General features: G+C 40.6%; 1 non-coding gene across 1 annotated transcript; it reads right to left on the bottom strand.

The window, feature by feature from the left end:
- Positions 1-1,227: 1,227 nt before the first annotated feature.
- On the bottom strand, positions 1,228-1,298 carry TRNAG-GCC (transfer RNA glycine (anticodon GCC)). Its single transcript has one exon. It is a non-coding gene; the product is annotated as a tRNA-Gly (tRNA).
- Between the last annotated feature and the right edge of the window lie 4,661 nt (positions 1,299-5,959).

Raw genomic sequence — 5,959 nt, forward strand, 5'->3', positions numbered from 1 at the left:
GAATGTGAAGGACCTGAACTGTACCTAAATGAACCTAAACAGACGTGAAGGAATAGATGGATCTCTCGTAGTTGCCTAAAACTGAACAGTGAACTAATTCGTACCTAAATATAAAACAAGTAAAATAGCTAGGAATTTCAAATCTTGAACACTTTGCATATGAAGGTAATCCCGGCAAAAGCTTTCATATTCTGCAACAATATCCGGCTAAACATACAGGCATTCACTCCATCTTAAGTCTCCCTGCAACGAATGGGCCAACTCCTTCCAGAGGGAACCTTAAGCATATTAGAACTACAGTTAATATTTTTTGACACATAAATTACATGCCTTTCTTCCATCCAAAGCGACAGTCTTGCATATTCTCTGTCAACTTACCTGGGCTCAATATTGATCCATTCCATCATCACTGCTGCATTACAAAGTGAACTGATCATAAACTTGGCTCTCTGTTATCTTTTTTTTTTCTCTCTCTCTCTCTCTCTCTCTTTCTTAGAGAGCACAATTTTATCGGGCTCCTGGCTTTGGCTTCCTTCAGTTTTGCATTAAAAAAAAAAAAAAAGGTGATTGACAATGGTTGTGTCCTCAATCCAAGGCCGCACCCCACCCTACGAAACATGATTACTTGCTGCAGGAGATCGGTAGTAAAAACAGTTGCTAACTGAAGAATTGGAAAAGAATTGACGTATAAATGTTGAATTATCTTGTTCTGACCTTAAATAGCAGATACTTGTCTAAAATGGGGCTGAAATCTCTGTTAGCCACGATCTAACCGGGTATAACACTCCTAAACCTCTGGACCTCACTAAAGCAAAACCCTACTTTTGCTGTTACTAGAAAAATGATTATCTCTCTGCTGCATCAGAATGTCTGTCGAGCGTTGACGGGATTCACAACAGGTTGGGATTAATGACCCTGCATTCTATGGCTGAATTTACTATGTTACCTTCTACTGGGGAATGGATTCCTTCACTGAATGCGAAACCAGCCGATAGCACATACTTTGGCTATAATCCTGTATTGCATACCACGCCACCTTCATGTCATGAAACTACCACTTCATCCTTGCTGAACATACAGGCCTTCATTCCACCTGAAGCCACCTTTCAGCACATAGGATCCTGTTCCACTTTGTCCTTCATAAATATCCAGTCCTTTCTTCCATCCCCTAGTCTTTCACCATCTGATTGTGCCAGACACAATCTTGAACTCATTGGGTTCAAAACGTGCATCGGCCGGGAATTGAACCCGGGCCTCCCGCGTGGCAGGCGAGAATTCTACCATTGAACCACCGATGCTCGTGAAATCGTAGGGAAGAACGCAAATTTGACGTTCTCCAAAAGTCCCAAGTCAAGGTTGCTTTCTCCCCTTATCGAGAGTTCAACTCGTCAGCCCTGTATGATGTTTCTTTCTTTTTCTGCAGTTAAGGGATAACTAAACATAAGATGAAGAGAAGGGCTCTGTATATATGAATATATCATAAGTACATGTGCGTATGTTGCATATATACATGTATGCACGCCTGTACACATACCCATATCTTTATACATGCGTACCTATCCTGTACATGCATTATGTCAGTGGCTACTTCTGCGTGAATAAGTACATATATGTACAGATATATACGTGTGTGTATGTGTGCATCTGTGCCTCTCTCTGCATACGTATGTACGTACGTGTGTATCCATGTACCACTTTACTCATCTCAAAACATGTAATTATAATTACTGTAACAACTTTGTACCATGTATGTGCCATTGTATGTTTTTGTTCATCATTGTGCTTGTAATGATAAGTACTTCCATGCCTGCTGTGCCATAAAATACCGATTTTTTTTTTCTCCTGCTGTCATGCATCCTTCAGTGCTTGGCCTTCAACATGAGTGTTCCCCAGACTGTTGGGGTTTGTACTGAATGGTAAATAAAGAACGAAAATAAAGATAAAAAAAAACAAACAAAAAAGCCCAGGAACCAAAAATTTGAAAAATAACCAATCTAAAGAATGATGGAAGAGCAGCAGGAAAGCAAGTATGCGAGGAAGAGAGGGAGGAGTAAGGAAGGATGGAGGAAAATAAATGGATGGGGTAGGTAAGGAGTGAGGAGGGGAGTTGTAAACGGTGAGGTATGTGGAAGAGGTTAGGATGGTTGCGACGAAATACCGAATCGACGGTCATTTACCGAACTGGTACCTCATAATTGGAAATTATTATACTATTTATCGCCATTTAAATTAAACAAATCGCAATATTTTGACAGTATTTCAGATACTTAGGTGTGTATAAACCTATCCTGTGATAATAATGATAATATTTTCCTATTAACTGCGCCGATTCTCTGCCGATTCTGTGCCGATTCAGTAGATGACTGTCGATTCGGGATTTAGTCGCACCGGCTACACTGTCCTTCATTTCTTTTAAGATCAACCTCTTGCACGCAGACCTCTCTCCTACGCTGTATATTAAGCCGGCTTTTTCTAGTTGAACTTCTTTCTCTGATCCCAAATCACTCATGTACTCTGTCACCTTCCCCATCATAAGTAGGCAATCTCAATAGGGGTCAGGCTTTACACTGCCTTCTAATGTTTGCTGAACAAGCAAGTATTCAGTTAAACGCAAGCCCCATTGGAGTACACACGTTTCGTCTTCACGTTACCCTTCCTTATTAAGAAGTCCACTGTGATCCATCCTCAACATCATTTTTTGACTTCGTTTTGCTTAAAACGTGCATCGGCCGGTAATCAACCCATGGCCTCCCGCTTTTGAAGGGAGAAGTTTTCCGCCGAACCATCGATGCTAAATTAGTGATGTAAAAGATACCAACCTGCTGTCTTTTAGAAGTCATGAGTCAAGTTTGGTTTCGTCTCATTACCAAAAATCATGCCCCTTTTCTACAGTAAGTTTTCTTCAGCTGCGGGGTGACTTATTTATAGAGCGAAAAATGACCCAGATGATACGAGGATTTGAGGGACAACTTAAGTGAGGAGATATTGAATACATCATTGAAACAAATATTTAAGTGCGAGAGGGAGGAGCAAGGAGGGACTGGAAAGGAACAGAGGGAAAGGGGTGGTTCTGGAAGGGAAGGGGTGGGGTAGAAAAACGAAAGGAGGGAGTGGGAAGTGTGGTATCGAAAGGAAGAAAAGAGGTTAAAAAAAGGTGGGAGGGGGAAGGAGAGCTGAGGTGCTGATGAGGAAAGACCACGGAGAGCAATGAAACTGAACTGACACTGAAGCGACTGAAACGGAATCGTTGTGAAGACATGGATGACATACAAGTATCATGAATGAACCTGAAGTGGCGTATTTCATTTTAAATTAAATCTAATCTCATGGTAATGGGTGTAACTGAACCTGAATGTGAAGGACCCGAACTGGTCCTAAATGAACCTAAACAGACGTGAAGAAATAGATGGACCTCCTGTAGTTGCCTAAAATTGAGCAGTGGACTAATTCGTACCTAAATAAAAAACATGTAATATAGCTAATAATTTCAGTTGTTGTTTCATTTTGCATCTGATGGTAATACCAGCACAGCTTTCATATTCTCTAAGAGGCCTTCATTCCATCTAAAGTCCCCCTGCAACGCATGGGTCTACTTGTTCCAGAGAGAACCTTTAGCAAAACAGTATTATAAATGTTATTCTTTTGACATATAAATTACATGCCTTTATTCCATCCAGAGCGACAGTCTTGCATAGTTTCTGTCAACTTACCTAGGCTCAATAATGGTCCATTGAATCATCACTTGCTGCATCTCAAAAAGAACTGATCAAAAATTTGGCTCCCTGTTCTTGGAGGGAACAATTTTATCGTGCTCCTGGCTCTGGCTTCCTTCATTTGTGCATTATAAAAAAAAGTCATTGACAAAAGCTGTGTCCTCAATCCAAGGCAGCACGCAACCCCTCGAAACATCCAAGTTCCTGGAGTGGCTGGCAGAAAACTCCCCCCATATGATTTGGAATCCGTACCTCCTACAGGAGATCGGTAGTAAAACGTGTTGCTGACTGATGAAACTGATGAAATGGAAAGGAAATGATGTATAAATGATGTATTATCTTGTTCTGTGGCCATTAAGCGACTGTGCCAGCAGCGAATAGTGCGATTTCAGGCCATGCTCGTCAGCGGAGAAGTGAAAATGCCGCATTATTCTTCATCAACATCTTTGGGCTTAATACCAACTTTAATTCAGTCCATTTTTGCCTTAAGTCCATAACCCCTCTGGCCTTATTCCTCACAGAACCACAAATCTCATTGACTACTGAAATATCCTCATATTGTTTCCCTGGTTACAATCTCCTCACAAGCTTCCGTAATAAGGGTGGCACCTGTTGTTATATGAAATCCCAATATGCAGTTGACACCATTTTAAACTTCACTTCACGCAGTTTTGATTACTCACAGTATAAACTAAAGTATCAAAATATCACCAAATATATCTGTGTAGTTTATTGCTCCCCCAGTGCTTCTTCTGAACCCGGTGTATTTGATTCCATTTCCACACAGTTGAGTAACCTTAATCTTGCCCTTAACACCGAAATTACCATCTTGGGTGATTTTAACATACATAATGTTGAATGGTTATTGCACTCTGCCAGGACTGACGATGCTGGTCTAGAGTGCGAGCTGTTTGCAGAATCGTTTAATCTCACGCAACTGGTAAAGCAACCAACCAGAATACCAGATAATTCTGACCATAATGCCCATCTTTTGGATCTGTCCCTGACAAATAATCCAGATCAGTACAGGATAGAGGTATTGTTTCCAGTTGGATCCTCTGACCACAGTCTCATCAAAGCCTCATTACTTAGCCCCCCCAAACCTCCCCATTCTGAACCTGATGGCACTTTGATAGGGCAAACTGGGATGAATTTAGAAATTATCTTGCTGACATTCCATGGCATTCTTTCTTCTCTAGCGATGTCAGTTCTACCCAGTCCCACATTTGCGGTTTAGTACTAGCTGGTATGGATTTATTCATACCAAGTCAACAATTCACTAAAAGATCGAACTCTCCAAAATGGTTTGATAGCAACGGTGCCAGAGTAACAGCCCAAAAGTCATCAGCATATAACTATTACCTGAAATCAAAAACATCTGAATCACTCTCTCAATTTAAAATTGCTAGACCATGCAAAAGCTGTAATAAATCTTGCTAAATCAAACTTCCTTCAAAACCAAGCATCAAAACTACTTAACAACCCTAATGACAATAGAATATTCTGGTCAACTCTCAATTCTTTCAATAATAACTTTAACAAGTCATCATCCATTCCCCCAGTAAAATCTCCATATGGCAACATTACTAATGACCCACGTAGGAAAGCAGATATCTTTGCCAGTACATTTGCCAGAAATTCTACCTCAGAGGAAGCCAGCCAGAATGTTCCAGCACTAGAACTTGCCTCTCCCGACATTGTTCCACTTAAGATACAGACAAGGTATGTGAAATCCATCCTAGATAATTTACCTACCAACAAAGCTCCAGTTCCAGATGGAATTCCACCAATTGTTTTGAAAAAGTGTTCCCCAGAACTTGCCTCTGTTCTTGCAAAATTATTCAGACTATGCATACGTACTTCTTCATTCCCTAATTCGTAGAAAGAAGCCAATATCCACCCAATTCCAAAGAAAGGAAGTTCCTCTGACCCCTCTGATTACAGACCAATAGCTGTCACATCTTCTCTTGGTAAGGTTTTTGAAACTGTAATTAATAAGCACATAGTTAAACATCTTGAATCCAACAACTTAATTAGTGATAGACAATATGGTTTTCGCCATGAAAGATCCACCATTGACATACTCAATCTCCTAACTCATACCATCCATCAATCATTTGACCTACATGGTGAAACTCATGCAGTAGCCCTGGATATTTCTAAAGCTTTCGACAGAGTGTGGCACCGTTGCCTGTTGTCCAAACTCCCTTGCTATGGACCAAACTCTTTTGTTCCTTTGATTTCCT

This window comes from Coenobita brevimanus, chromosome 8 (genome assembly GCF_032717465.1).
Source record: "Coenobita brevimanus isolate Jiangsu-jjx chromosome 8, ASM3271746v2, whole genome shotgun sequence".
Classification (NCBI taxonomy): Eukaryota; Metazoa; Arthropoda; class Malacostraca; order Decapoda; family Coenobitidae; genus Coenobita; species Coenobita brevimanus.